The sequence below is a fragment of the Desmodus rotundus genome, chromosome 4 (assembly GCF_022682495.2).
Source record: "Desmodus rotundus isolate HL8 chromosome 4, HLdesRot8A.1, whole genome shotgun sequence".
Classification (NCBI taxonomy): Eukaryota; Metazoa; Chordata; class Mammalia; order Chiroptera; family Phyllostomidae; genus Desmodus; species Desmodus rotundus.
In genome coordinates, this window is record NC_071390.1 from 118278096 (window position 1) to 118294868 (window position 16773).

Genomic DNA, 16773 nt, shown 5'->3' on the forward strand with positions numbered 1-16773 from the left:
TTGTAGACTTATAGCCAAAGGTACATCTAGAGTTGATGCTCATCTGTGACCTGTAAATTAATTCTTATTTTTTTATAAGGGCCTTTTCCTTGCAAAGTCCCTCTTTGGTCTCTTAGTTTTGAATAGGAAATTTCCTGCAGTAAGATGGTAAGGTTGCAAATTTGATTCCACAGGCAGAGGTACAAAAATCATTGATATTCTAGTTAACATTAAGTCCATCCGGCAGATAATTTGTTGCGTGGCTCTCCTTAACAGTGCAAATGGCAGTCTCATACAGATGCTCACCGCTTCTCTGTAGCTCAAGTTGTGAGTGTAGTATGTGTACATATGAGCATTTCCCTCTGCATATGGAGTTTACACTTTTCAAACATGTGCCAAATAAAACATGGTGCATGGACAGAATCTGGGCAAGTAGAGAGTTAATTAAACTCTGCTATGCCTTCGTGTACTTCCTGTAACAGTGCAGTACAGTATAATTTGAGAGTAGTATTCCTTTGATTTTTAACAGATGCTATTTGGTATCTGACATGTGAATATCAGTTTATTTTCTTGGCACAAAAGTTTCATAACAAATAGCACAGAGCCTAATTGGCCCATAACAGTAAGCCTTTATTAAATTCACAGTCTAAGGTGGTCGGCAGGTGGCTCTGCTAATTTTGGAGGGAACTACTTCCATTTTGGGGGGATTGCTGGTTGTTAAATGATCTGGAAGTCTGAAGTTGGAATGACTGGGTCAGCTTGGCTCTGTTCTGTGACTCGTGTCATTTTGCAGATAGGCCTGGTCATGTCCTTCTAATGCTGATGGGAGAGGGGAATAGCAAGGGGGCATATGGTTGTACTAGACCATTCCACACTTCTGTTTGCATCATGTTTGCTAACAACTCACTGGCCAAGGATGAAACATGGCCACACCAGAGGGAGGAGCATTTTATCAATCTCTCTTACACCTGCCCTAGGAAAGCTTTGAAAAGTTTTAAGGAAGATTGTTGTGGATACAGAGAAAGATAAACAATTGGGTCTATTAGTATAAGTTAATACCATCTTCACTAATAGAATTATTTTATTTAATGATTTATAATATGTAAAATTTTCTCATTTCTATTTCACCAAACTCTCCCTGTCCCCCAAAATCATCCAGTTGCAGCATCAGTACCACATTGTCCAGAATTTTGTAATTCTCAACAGGTTTGAATGTGGGGCCTTTTGATCTAGAGAACTATTAAGTAAAAGGCAAATCTTCTGCCCCCAAACACTCAGACTATGTGGCATATGAAATATTTAAAAATAGTGTCATTAATACTTCTGGCAGAACCCAACCATTATGTTGTGGGTAAGTCAGATCCACAAGGGGAGACCACGGGAAGATACTGTACCCACCGATCTCCAGCTAAGGTTGCCACCAGCATCCATCACCAGACATTTTGGTAAATAAACCTTCAGAGAATTATAGTCTCTGACCTTCAAGTCCTCTAGCTGAGATGCCAGGGAGTGTTGGGTAGAGAGAAGTTACTATCACTATTTCTAGTCCAAAATCCTGCACTACAAAATCAATGAACATAAAAGTTTGTTTTGTGCCACTCAGGTATAGAATAATTACAATAAACGCTATCATTTGAATGAAGAAAACTAGGAGGCTCTGTAGTAGTCACTAGGCCATATTCTGAAAGCCTGCCAGGCAAAATGTTGCCAGGTTCTTCCCTGAAATGGAGTATGATCCTTGACTGAATTTTGATCTATTATCTGTGAATGACTACTCCTCTTAGGAACGAAGTGATGATGCTTTTGCAAGTACCTTAAATTCTCTGTGGGTTTTCTATATATCAGATTTGAGTATATACTTGTAGCACAAGCTGCATCCCAGTTGTTTCTGAGACATGCCTATCTCTCTCAATTACTGCTGTTTTTGACATGTCAAAAACATGTAGTAATTTTGACGTCATGTAGTTTGACATGTAGTTTTGACATGTCAAACTACTATGAAACAACACCATTAATATTCCTTAGGAGTCCATTGGTCCAGCTAAGAAAGTCTACTAGGAACCAATTTAATTATTTCAGAGGTCTTAACAGAGTTGCAGAGATCTTTGGTTCTTGAAGCAATGTATTAATATGAGAATCTTTTACTTGTTTGATAGGCTGGGGATGTGAATATATTTATTTTCTGAAAACAATTTCTAAAATTCCTGAGCTCTCCTCATTCCCTCTAAACATTTCTTGGAAACTGGCCAGTTATTTAGTCTATATTTGTCTTGTGGACCTTACCGTAAACAGCTAAAAGAAACCAGTAGATATTTTCAGTACCATGACCCAAAGTTCTTTAGATATATTATCTGACTTTCAGGTAGCAGATTACAGTTTTACTAAATGTGACAACTTCATAACACAGGTCATCATCACACTTCGCTTTTCCTGTTGCAATGTTCTTTCTCGGTTTTTCCAGCCTCCTTTCAGGCTATCCTTACTACCTGTCTCCTGGTCTCCAAATCAAAGGATCATATTTTTGTTATGGCAGCACTCCATTTTTAGTACAGTTTTTTATTAGCTACCTATCGCCTTAATAGTAACATGGAGCTAACGGCCACAGAACTTCTGCGACAAACAATGGTAAGAATTTACTCCTTACATAAATAAAATAGTCCTAGCAGCAACCCTGCTGACCAGGCTTGGGGTTTGCCTGATTATCAGATGATTTAGCATGGCCTGAACTGGGAAAACTGGGAAAGCTCAGCTCTGCTCCATATGGCTCCCATCCTTTATCAGGCTAGCCCGGGTATGTCCGTTCTTGGCAGTATCATTAGGAGGCAAATGTGAGAATGAAGCCAATTGTATAAGCCCACTTTAGTCTTGTCTTTGCATCATCTTTGTAAACATATCATCGGCTAAAGCAGTACCTGGCTGCACTCGGGTGGAAACTGTGTCTGCTCCCATGCCCAAGGGAGAGAGAATTGTGAGGTTATATGGCTCATCGTGTGGAGGGGCAGAGGGTCAGGGCCATCTCTGCAGTCTGCCAATGCTAGGCCTTCTGACTCCAGCCAAACTTCCAATCTTATGTGTAAGACTAAACACACTGTCAGCTACTTTAGTTTATATTTTATTGGAATTATATAAGTACTTTGCTTTAGATTTCATAGTACTTATAACTGATTTTGTACATTTAAAATATCAATTAAAGCAAATAATTCCTTTTGAGGAGAGTGACTTTTATTGTCTTAATTTATAGATGGGAAAACTTCAGTGGAGGGTTTAAGGCACTTAGTAAATTTCTTTTTCTTCAGGGACAAATAGTGTTCAGATTGCTTCCATTTGTCAATTATAACATTTGTTTCTGCAGTTAAACCATATTAAGTAGCAGCAAAGTTTATTTCAGTGAAGCAGACTTTTCTCTGTCTTTTGTAGATCAGTCCTATTTTCTCATATATTAAGTATTTAGGGGAGATTTTCTTAATGAGGACCGAGTCGGACTGTGTGTTTCCAGCACTGTAAGCAGGATTAAATGCTATTCCTACACGCACAGTGCATGTTTGCGCACACTTTGACCAGTCAGAACTTCCCTGCAGAGTAAGCTGCATCGCTATGGGTGACCATTAGGGGACGTGTAGGCGACTAGAATGATAACCACTTGTTGTTCCCGAACCTGTCGTATGAGAAACCACATCCGTGACACAAAGGCCCACTGTATTTTCTTCAAACCTATAGTAGTTGAATTTTATGGAAACCTTTTAGCCTTCTGCGGTCCTTTACTTCCATAATTGGTCACTAAAGGGAAATTAACTAATATTTAAGGAGAGGAATATAATATTTTTGTGACTTTCAACCTCAGGAGTAAAACCCATTAGTAGTTATAGATTTTTCTCTGAAGCAATGAGCTAGTGTATAATCAATTCATGTTAGCTTAACACTGTATATCAAGATGTTACGTCTGGCTGGGTCTGTACTTCTGTTTCCTATGTGAGCTTGTACCAGGCTGTACCTTAAGTCTGAGAGATTAGGCACAAACTGAAGCCTCAATGATTATAAAACAATCCTTTGTGTCTGACCTCAGATGCTTAACAATACCCGAGCAATAAACATTTTATCAATAGCTTCCCTGTGGTTGAAACAACTTAATCATGAAAACATCTGATACTTTAAAAAATGAATACTAATAATAGACAATCTATTTTCAGCTCTCTCTCTGTTTTTCTATCTGTATGTCTGTGTGTCTGTCTCTCTCTCTGTTGGTCTCTCTTATTTTTCTCTTTGCTGAATTGTCAAAAACTAGTTTTCTTTGGAGTATAGGGACATTTAGGTTTGAAAATGTCTCATGTACTCTTAATCCAAAGAAATTAGGCTCCTATACTATTTAAATAATCTGAAAATATAATGCACAAATCCTAATTTCAAGACTGAATTTTCTACTATGTTCTCTGATCAGAATGTTTTTCTGTTTCCTTCAAATATTTTTGTATTGTGCAGTTTTATTTTTTACGGTTACTAATTTATGAGTTTTTGGTATTATGCAAGATGATAATGTAGTATGTTGGAAAGTTCCTATTTACCTTGGGGCCAGAAGTTCTGGTTCTCTAACTTTCTACGATCATTTAAGCCTCAGGTTTTTCTTTCTCAAATTTGAATAACAATAATAATTTTTCTTTTTCTATCCCAACAATGGTTCAAGAAGATAAAATAAATCACTAATATGTGAATGTCTTCTGTGTACTGTAAGTCTTTCTACAAATGCAAACACTTGAGATATGGAAAAAAGAGAAATTTTATTCTTATAATATCATAGGAAATTACTATAGCAGTATTTCAAAAACTGCCCTTCAACTCTCTGTTGGGGTGGGGTATGCTACATATACTACCGTCCTTTCAGAGGTCATGGGTCAAACTAAGCTAGCATTAAGACAAAATAGAAACAATGTTTGTTCACTCCTGGTAAAGTGACAGAAATACTTTTAGCAATAGTGGGCTCCAGAGTTTTACTAGAAAGATTAGAAGAATGCTAGGAAAAAAATATTTGTCTGTCTTTTTAATGCACTGAGTCACCCCAAGCATAGCCTGAGGCAAGTCTCCAATCCACGCAATCCTTATCTTTGCTCTAACTCTCGTGATGGACCGAAAAACTCAACGTACTGAAATGATTTTTATCTGGGTCTGGGACCTAGAGGAGATTAAGTGGGACTCCAAAGGGAAGAAGACTAAGACGAAAAACACCAGGATGAGAGGAAAAGAAAAGGGAAAACAACATCCGTATAAGTAACACAAACTGACTCTATATGAAGTGATTTGCCTCAGGAGGGAAAAACTAAACAAATCATTTGCCCTGTACTCTAAACTTATTATTTTTATTTAATGATACAATAATAAGAATCTTCAGAAATGATTCTTTTTTTCTCTCTGCACATACAAAGGCATAGTCAAGAGATTGCAATATTTTCACTAAAATTTGTGAACACAAAATCCTTCCCTCTATTTTAGCAGCAGATCTAATGGAGTACATAAGATGTAGTCTAGTCAGTCAATTTATTAATATATATTAAACCAATGCTATTTTTATAGAAATGAAGATGTTGTTTACCATCTGATTATGTTTTTATTGGGGAATCATTTATTCCACAGTTATTAAATATGCCTACCAGCTGCCAGGCAATGAACTTGGGAGATAAATTAATGCTGATCTTATACAGTGACTTTAGTTAAAGAAACAGTGGAATATAATTCATGTGCACTAATTAGAAAAAAGCAAATCAATATACGCTATTCACTTTCTTACCACAACCACACTTCCCCAAACGCACACACACGAACACACACAGAAACACACACCCAGCATTTTATATTGTGAAATTTGTGCATCTTAACTGGTTCACTATTACACTCTTTTTTTTTTTAGAGAGAAATTAATAGGTACTCAAATTTAGTATTTATAATGTAAAGGAAGTAGATAGCTAAAACTTTTGTCAAAAAACAAAGTGGAGGAATCACTCTACCCAATATCAATATTTATTACATAGCTCCAGTAATCAAGACTGCATTACTGGTGGAGGGAGTATACTAATGGAACTACATAAGGAACTAGGGATTATCTCACATGAGTGCAAACAATTAATTTTTGACAAAGCTACAAAAGAAATCCAGCAGAGAAAAGATAGTATTTTCAATAAATGGTGCAAGGATAATTAAATATCTATAGGCAAATTAGAAACAATAACTGCAACCTAAATCTCATATAAAAACTAACTCCAAATGGAATGTGAACTTACATATAAAACTATGAAACTTTTAGAAAAAGTTATAGGAGTAATTCTTCAAAACCTACAATTTGGTGAGTATGTCTCTGACGTGACACTGAAAGTATGATCCATAAAAGAAAAAAATACTGGATTTCAACAAAAGTGAAAAACATTGCTCTGTGAAAAACCCCATTAAAGAATAAAAAGTCAAGGTGTACACTGGAAGAAAATATTAGTAAAATATTCATATCACATGTATAACTACAACTCTTACCTCAAATGTATAAAAACTCTCAAAACTCAACAGTAAAAAAATTCAATTAGAGAATAGAAAAACAACTAAGAGCTAACCTGGAATCCTCTTCTAGGTCCTTTGCTTGCTTCCGTTGTCTGGATCTGCACAACAGCCCGAAGCGTCCCTGATACACCCAGGGCAGAGCAGTGGGGCGATGTCTGTGGAGAAGTTAAAAACAATACTAAAGCTGATGAAGAGTGTTCTGCTTTTTATTATCATCATGGTCCAGCAACTCTAAACAACATCAGGAAAAAAACACCCCTCTAGGGAAACAAAAAATCTTTTGTCAATCAAAGTCTCAACAATGATTGTGATTTCTGATGAGTTTTAATTATATGTGTGTGTAAGCTTCAAATTGGCACATTTTTATTACGTATCCATTTATAAATATTGTGTTGTACACAGAAGTTGCTTCAGAGATAAAAAAAAAAGAAAATAGGTAAAAGACATGAGGTGACATTTCACTGTAGAGAATATATAAATGACAAGCACATAAAAAGATGTCGATGTCATTATTTATTAGGGAAATCAAAATCAAAATCACGGTGAGATACCATTTCACAGCCACTAGGATGACTGTAATAAAAAAGGTAGCCACTAACAAGTGTCGGCATAGATGTGGAGAAACTGCAGCGCTCATGCACCGTTGAAAGGAATGTGAAACAAAGCTGCCATTTGGGAAGACCGTTTTGCAGGTTTTTTTTTTTTTTTTAACAGAACTAAGCATACTATCACCATGTGATCCAGCAGTTGTATGCTGTAATGTTTAATAAAACGTGTTGAAACCTACACACAGACGTTTATATCAGGTTTATTTATAATTGCCAAAACTTGGAAGCAACCAAGTTGTCCTTCAGTAGGTTATTAGTTTTCTAGCACTGCCATAACAAAGTGTCACAGACTGGCCGGCTTAACAGAAATTTATTTCCTTATAATTCTGGAGGCCAAAAGTCCAATCTCAAGGTGCGGGCAGGATCGATTTATTCTGAAGGTCTCTCTCCTTTGCTTGGTGATGACCATCTTCTCCATGAGTCTTCACAAAGTCTTTCCTCTGTGCATGTCTGTATCTTATAACGAAACCAGTCATATTGGATAAGCGCCCTCTAATGACCCCATTTTAACTTAATTATCTCTTTAAAGATCCTCTCTGCCACTCTGAAGTACTAGGATTTAAGACTTCAACATGTGAATATGAGCAGAAAGACATAATTTAACCCACAATGGTAGTTGAAGAGAAAAACAAACTGCAATATATATCTATGCAATGAAATATTATGTACCACTAAAAAGAAATGAACTATCAAACCATGAAAATACATGGGGGAACTTAAATGGATATTACTAAGTGCAATTTACAATCTGAAAAGGCTTCTAATTGTATGATTTAAGATTCTGCAAAAGACAAAACTTATGGAAACAATAAAAAGATCAGTGGTTGCCAGGGGTTGGAGGGAGGGAGGTATGAATAGGGGAGCACAGAGGATTTTTTAGGGCACAGAATCTGTTCTCTATGCTATTTATAATGGTGAATACATGTCATTATACATTCGTCAAAATCCATAAAATAGGCAATACCACTTGGAGTGATAATGATGTGTCGATGCAGATTCATGATTTTAACAAATGTAAGACTTCGGCGTGGCATGTTGGTGGAGGGGCAGGCTGTTAGTGTGTGGGAAGGCAGAGATATAGGGAATTCTGCACTTCCTGACCATTTTTTCTATAAAGCTAAAATTGCACTTAAAACTATAGTCAATTAAAAAAATAATGACAATTCCAAAACTGATGTGTACATAGAGAAACTGGATCTCTCACACATTATTGTTAGGAATTTAAAGTGATACAGTAACTCTGGGAAATAGGTTGGCAGTTTCTTTAAAAATTGAATAGAAACTAACCAAATGATCCAATAATCTTACTCCTCAGCATTTATTCCAGAGAATAAAAACGTCTATCTGCACAGAACAAGAATGTTCATAGCAGCTGTATTTGTAACAGGCAAAACTTGGAAACAACCAAGTGTCCTACAGTAAGTGAATGGATAAACAAATTGGGGTATATCCCTACCATGGAACACAGTTATTCAGGAATAGAAAGGAAACACTTGGATGGATTTCAGGAGTATTATGCTGAGTGGAAAAAAAACAACCTCAAGAATAACATGATGTATAATTCCAGTGTATAATATTCTAGATATGAATATATATTTCCACATATAATCAGTTAGAGGTTGCTAAGGAGTAAGGATGAGTGGGATAGGTGTGGCTGTACAGGGATAGCAGTACAGGGATAGCATGAGGTAGATCCTTGTGGGGATAGAATAGTTCTGTATCTTGATTGAGGAAGTGGTTACAGAAATCTACACATATGATAACATGGCATTGAATTATGCACCGACATTGTGATAATGTGAATATGCTGGGTTTTATGTTCTACAGTTATGCAAAATGCAACTCTTGAGGGGAAACTGGGTGAAGGGTATATGGGAATTTTTTGTACCAACTTTTTGTGAATCTATAATTATTTCAAAATAATTAAAAGTATGTACTGTTACAGACATATTAGCATTCAACTGAGACTTTCTAAAATACATATAATAATGAGAATTTTTTAAAAAAATCATTGGGAAGTAATAAGGACAATATTTTAAGATATTCCATGTAGGGAAACCAATCATTATTGATTTGTTTACATAAAATGCTTTTGACTTTCTAGGATCTATCCTGAATAGACAGAATATTTAAAAAATCACTGCTGAAATGATAATTAGTGCCAAACAAAATGTTAAAATATAATAAAACCGCAGAAGGAAATTTATGTGTACAAAGTTTGATTACTTACTGAAATTAATCTGATTGCTCCTCACCAAGATTAAAAAAACACATTGTTTTTTTCCTTGTCTATTTTTGTTCATAAAATTATCATGTTGGACCAGCGGTTCGGAGATAAATAGAAACATGTCTTTCTTCACAGTATGTTTCCATATCGGAGTTTTTCTTATTTTAAATCCTCAGCAGTTCTGATGTTTTCAGTACTGTGACATTTACATATTAGATCTGTGGTGATTGTTCTGACAGTCAATGCATGAACCACTTTTTTGTCCTTGTAGCACTAAAAAAGCCCAAATCCTTCCAAGAAAGGTTTTGTTCCCATAAGATTTCCTGTCACTGAAATTTTTTTATTCTTTCCATCTTCCCAGTGTGTGACTTTGGAGCATTCTTTTGTATTATTACATTGCTTTGACCTAGTTTTCCCTGTCAATATATTACTTTAATGGATTTTTTAAACTAAAAGTACACACACAATGACATAAAATACCATTAAGTATCTCTTGTGTGGAAAAAGTACATAATAGAAGAAGAAGAGTGCCAGTTCTCCATCTTCTCTAGTCTCCATCCCATCTGCTGATAGTAGGTATAAAAGCAAAAGCTTGTGAGAAAGCCACATGCAAAAGAACGAAACTATAGGACAGTTCTTCCCCATGTACAAAAACTGATTCAAAATGGATCAGAGACCAACATGAAGATCTGATACAATAAATTACATAGAAGAAAACATAGGTACTAAACTTATGGACCTTCTTGCTCTTAGAGAAGATTTTTATGAATTTGACCCCAAAGGCAAGGGAAGTAAAGGTAAAAATAAATGAATGGGACTGTATCAAACTAAAAAGCTTCTGCACAGCAAAAGAAACTGATAAGAAAACAAAAAGGCAACCACAAAAATGGGAGATGCTATTTGCAAACTGCATCTCCAACAAGAAGTTAACATCCAAAATATATAAAGAACTCATACAACTCAATACCAAGGAAACAATCCATTTAAAAATGGACAGAGGACCTGAACAAACACTTGTCCCAAGAAGACATACAAATGTCCAAAAGACATATGAAAAGATGTTCAACTTCACTAGCTATTAGGGAAATGCAAATCAAACTACAATAAGATAGCACTGGTTAGAATGGCCATTATCACAAGAAAAGTAATAACAAGTATTAGAGAGGTTGTGGAGAAAAAGGAACTCTCATGCCCTGCTGGTGGGAGTGTAAACCAGTGCAGCCACTATGGAAAACAGTATGGAGGTTCCTCAAAAAATTAAGAATAGAGTTACCATATGACCTAGCAATTCCTCTTCTGGGTATCTACACAACAAAATTAAAAATATTTATTTGCAAAGATATATGCATAACTGCATTCATTGCAGCATTATTCACTATGGCCAAGACATGGAAACAACCAAAATGTCCATCAATAGGTGATTGGATAAAGAATATGTGAGATATATATATATATGGATATATATAAATGGAGTAATATTGAGCCATGAGAAGAAGTGAAATGTTGTCATTTATGACATGGATGGACCTTGAGAATATTATGTTAAGTGAAATAAATGTCAGAAAAAGCTAAGAACCATATGATTTCACTGAAATGTGTGATATATTGTAAAACTGACACTCATAGATGCACCCATCAGTATGGTGGTTACCAAAAGGAGGGGGGTTGGGTGGTTGTAAAGGGTAAAGGGGGCCAAATATATGGTGATAGAAGATGATCTGACTTTGGGTGGTGGGCACACAATGCAATGCACAGATCATGTATCACAGAAATGTACACTCAACACCTATATAATCTTATTAACCAATGTCACCCCAACGAATTAAAAAGCTTGGTCTGGCACAGTGTGGAGATTTGTGGCATCCCCTTTTGTTTATAAATGCTGCATGAGCACTGGAAAATGGCAACTATGTTTTTGCTTCATACTGTGACAACACTCAGATATTTAAGGGTGCATATTATTTATTTTAGTTATTTGTTCAAGCCTTGCTAAAGCACAATGGCAGATATGGACCACACCTTTCCTTGGTCTTTGTACTATAACCTTGTTATTTGCTAAATAGTTTGTTTATGTGATTGCAGGAGGTAGACACTTCAAGTGCTTGAAGGTTGAAGGATGATAATACATGTCCATTACTTTTAATCTGGCTGGGATCTGAGATCATCACTGAATTCTTGCTTGTTCAATGGTTTTGTTTACATTCCTGGAAGAAAGGACTTTGTGTTGGTATGTTTTCTAGAGAAATTGATCCACTATTTATTTATTTATTTTTAAATTTTTGTTTATTGATATTAGAGAGCAGAAAGGTGTGTGTGTATGTGTGTGTGTGTGTGTGTGAGAGAGAGAGAGAGAGAGAGAGACATCGACTTATTCCACTTATTTATACATTCATTGGTTGATTCTTCTCATCAGGGATTGAAATTGAACCCACAGCCTTGGCATATCAGGATGATGCTCTAACCAAGTGAGCTACCTGGTCAGGACAAAGCAATATCGTCATACGGAATTGACTCACATGATTGTGGAGGCTGAGAATCTAGACACAAGAGAGCTGATGGTACAGTTCACTGGAAGGCCGAAGGCCTGAGAACCGGGAGAATTATAGCATAAATTCTAGTCTGAGTCCAGGCTTGGAGGTAGAAGACAAATGTTCTGGCATGGTGACAAACACAGAGAAAAAATTTAAAAATCAGCCTTTTTTTGTATTCAGGTCTTCATTGGATTGAATGAGGCTTATCTGCACTGATGAGGGTAATACACTATACTCAGTCTACAAATTCAAATGTTAATGTTATTCATCCTCCCACGCACACCCAGAAATAATGTTTAATTAATACCTGGACAGCTCATGGTCTAGTTAAGTTGACACATAGAATCTACCATTATAGAATTATTCTGCAATGGTCACTGGGTATATATATGTGTGTGTGTGTGTGTGTGTGTGTGTGTGTGTGTGTGTGTGTATACATATATATATATGTATGTGTGTAATTATATATATATATATACATATAATTTTGCTGCAAACGGACTATAAAGAGCACTAGAAAGGATAAGAGAGAAGCAAAAACTACACTGATTTCATTTTAGTAAGGACTCCAGACAGCTGTCTTTCTGTTATTTTCTTGCCAGTTTTATGTGCACCAAAGGCCAAAAAAAAAAAAAACCCAAAACTGTACTTTCTTATGAAAGTGACTCAGAGAGGAATCAGTGGGCTATCTACAATGTAGTATTTACTGCCTTTTACCCAATTTCATTTTCCTGACACTACTGAATCAGATATCCATTTCTCCACTTATCCTTCCTAGAAATACAGATCACCATGGTACCCAGTAACTTCAGACAGTCCATAGATAGCTATTGACACATCCAGAGGTAATGGAAGCTGTTTCTGTGTCACTGAAGTCACCGCTGGTTAATTTCCTTGCTGACCTATCAGTGTAAAAATAGTGTCAGAGAAGAGATAATGGCAGGAGTTATAATATACAACTATATGAAGCTGTTTCTTCAAATAATAACTTGTATTTACTTAAGCATTTACTTTTGCCTTTTATTCAACACACATCAGTGAGACGATGGCTAAATAAAGTCCTGCGGGGAAACATAAAGATTAGTTTGTCTTAGGATTTAGTGGGATAGAAATGCAAGGCGGCTGGCCAGGGGGCAGAGTGCCATGCCCTGCGCCAACCAGCCCACCTTCCCGATCACGGAACTTACTGATGAGAGAAGGTCAAGTTCATCATTGAGAATACTGACCTAGTGGTGGCCAGTTCTATCTGAAGGGTCTTCATTGCTGAGGTGCCCATAATAGCCATCGACTGGATTCAAATTGATGCCAATTCCTCAGTCCTTCATGATGAGCTCATGGCTCCTAGGCTTGGATTAATCTCCCTCTCTAGCAATGACTGTGGACAAGCTGCAGTACTCAGGGACTGCATGCGTGAAGAGTTCTGCCCTGAGGGCTCGGTGCAGTTCACTCTTGACGTGCGGTGAAACGAAGACCAGACTCATCATGTCACGTCTCGAGACCTCATCTCCAACAGCCCCCAGGTCATCCTAGTGACATCCCAGAATGGACATAATGACCCCAATGACTACGTGGAGCAGGATCACATACATCATCATCGTCAGGCTGTGGAAGGGCCAGGAGCTGAGACTTCGCACCTATGCCAAAAAGGGCTTTGGCAAGGAACACGCAAAGTGGAACCCGACTGCATGGGTGGCTTTGAATATGATCCCGGCAATGTCCTGAGGCACATGGTATACCCCAAACCAGAGGAATGGCCAAAGAGTGAACACTCAGAGCTGAATGAGGATGAGTCACAGGTTCCCTATGACCCAATGGCAATCTGGAGAGGTTTTACTACAACGTGGAATGTTGTGACTCTCAGCACCCTGAAACCATTGTCCTTTCAGCCCTCTCTGAATTGAAGAAGGAGCTGACTGATTTACGGACCCAATTAAGCCATGAGATCCAGAGCGACATCCGAATCATAAACTAGCTGCAGCTCACCTGCTTTGGAGTGGAGGGATTCGAGCTGTGTTTCAGGTCTGTCCTGAGTCGTCTAGTTTCTGGGGTCTGGACAGCTGTTACTTACACTTCTTGGCAAACCATCAGTACCAGGTAGAGAGGTAGCAGTGGGGAAGGGTAGGTCCAACCCAGACTTTCTTGGTCACAGATAGATTACAAGGGTTATGCTGGTATTTGAGGTAGGACAGTCTTTTACTGGACATTTAGCATCCCTGCTGATGCCTGCTAATTGCCAGTCGTCTCCTCAGAACCCAGACCTCCCTCTCCCATTTCCTAACCTGCCTGTAGGGGTCGCACTGCTTCCCTGTTGAAAACCCCTGAGCTAGACCCTCCTCTTTTGGTCATTTCAGGGTTTTTTTTTTTTTTTTTTTCTGTCCCAAAGTTGGCATTTTCACAGTTGGATCATAGGTTTCTGGTGTTAGGGTTGAGTGCAAGAACTCTCCTTCAGGCTGCCTACAAACCCAGTCCCTGCACAGCGCCAGCCTGCTGACACGTCACTCAAATTCCCGAGTGTTCCTACCTAATTTGAGACCCCCTTGAGAACAGTGTTATACCCTGGCTGCTCCCCCAATAAACCCTGTATGACTTCAAAAAAACCCCCTCATAAATGCAAGGAAACAAATAGCAATGGAGTTTAAAACTTAAATATCAGGGCATCCTATCCAGTGTGAAGAATGTGATGATGGACAGCAGGTTTCAGTAATTCTTGGAAGTCTAGGTGGGCAACTCTAAAAACATTTGAAAATGGCATAAAGCTTTGGCTATAGTTATTTGAACCAGGAAAATATGTCTAGCCTCTTACTGGGACTGACGAAAGCAAAGAGAAAAATGAAGAAATAGGCCAATTACCAGAAGTGGAATTTCAGAACAGAACTCAGTTGAGAAGAATTGAAGCACATGATGTGAGAAATCAGACATTTGGAATAAGGTCAGAGCCTATTCAATAGAAACATAACATTTTTCCCATTAATGACAGGCAATCTGATGCTTAGTCAAAAATGCTGGTGCTGTGAAGGTCCTTAGAGATTACCTGTTTTAGTTCATATTTAGTCTTGTGATTTAAGCCTTCAGGTGAATATTTAGTCTCAGCTATGAAAAAGAGGAAAATGCAAAATCAAGTTAAAGCAAAGGTCTTACAGAAGTCAGGGTCCTCAGCCTCAAAAAGCTTCTATTCCACATCTGCTTCAGCAGTAGAGGAGAAAGAGGATAAGCTGTATAGTTGAATGAGCTAGGATTAGCATTTTTGTTACTGAACGGGTGAAGTTGTATGAATCATTTAAGCCTTCATCATTAGTTTCCTTATATCTAAATGTGTACAGTGTAGACCTACAGCATTGATGGTCTTAATTTTTTACTCTTTCCATAGTAGATAGGACATTCTTCTTTACTTCCTGACTCTGGAAGTACATATGTGATTTGATTTGACCAATAGACTATTATTTCCAAATATGATGCAAGTAGAATGTCTCAGTTATATATTTCTTTTCTTTCTTTTTGCATCAGAATTAACTAAATCAAAATTGAATACAATAAACTAGTACAGTAATAAAAATGTTCTAATTTTTTATTAGTAGTTGATGTCTCTTTATCTTTGATTTGTAATTCGAGGGCACCTTCAAAGCATTCTGAATTTGTGAGCTAATAACATATTACAAATCTGTAAGGTAAAAGGAGACAAAAATTGATAACTTCTGATTCAGATTATATGTCAAGTTTAGTTGTGTTTGTAATAAATAAATAATATAAACTAACTGTTCATAGGTTGCTGGGTGATATGGATTATTTGTGCTAATACCTAGAGTCCCTACTTTTTTTTTCTTTATTTTTTTATTGTTGTTCAAGGACAGTTGTCTCCATTTTTCCCCTATGACTCCCCCTAACACCAGTCATCCCCACTTCCCACCCTTGATCCCTACCCCACTTTAGTTTTGTCCATGTGTCCTTTATAGATGTTCCTGAAAACCCTTCCCCGTTTTCCCCTCATTATCCCCTCCCACCTGCCCCCTGGTTACTGTCAGTTTGTTGTTAATTTCAATGTCTTTGGTTAAATTTTGCTTGCTTGTTTGCTTTGTTGATTAGGTTCCACTTATAGGTTAGATCCTATGGTATTTGTCTTTCACTGCCTGCTTATTTCACTTAGCACAATGCTCTCCAGTTCCATCCATGCTGTTGCAAAGAGTAGGAGCTCCTTCTTTCTTTCTGCTGCATAGTATTCCATCATGTAAATGTACCATAGTTTTTTGATCCATTCTTTTACTGATAGGCACTTAGGTTGCTTCCAGCCCTTAGCTACTGTAAATTGTGTTGCTGTGAACATTGGGGTGCATAGGTTCTTTTGGATTGGTGTTTCAGAATTCTTAGGGTATAATCCCAGCAGTGGAATTGCTAGGTTAAAAGGCAGTTCCATTTTTAGTTTTCTGAGGAAATTCCATACTGTTTTCCACATTGGCTGTACCAGTCTGCATTCCCACCAACAGTGTACTAGGATTCCCTTTTCTCCACATCCTCTCCAACACTGGTTGTTTGTTGATTTGTTTATGATGGCCATTCTCACTGGTGTGAAGTAGTGTATCTCATTGCAGTTTTAATTTGCAACTTTGTGATGGCTAGTGATGCTGAGCATCATTTCATATGTCTCTGGGCCCTCAATATGTCCTCCTTCGAGAAATGTCTGTTCAAGTCCTTTGCCCACTTTCTTAGTTGAGTTTTTTGTCTTCCTGGAGTGGAGTCATGTGAGTTCTTTATATATTTTGGAGATCAAACCCTTGTCTGAGGTATCCTTGGCAAATATTTCTACATAAGTAACTACCCCAAAACACAGTGTCTTAAAACATCATTTTATTTTAGTTTTGTGGGTCAGCAATTTTGGCTTGACTTAGCTGTATAATTTTCT

The 16773-nt window shown here is 37.3% G+C and overlaps 1 pseudogene; it reads left to right on the forward strand.

The window, feature by feature from the left end:
* Window positions 1-13022: 13022 nt before the first annotated feature.
* On the forward strand, window positions 13023-13851 carry LOC112321482 (DNA-directed RNA polymerase II subunit RPB3 pseudogene; annotated as a pseudogene).
* The last annotated feature ends 2922 nt before the right edge of the window (window positions 13852-16773 follow it).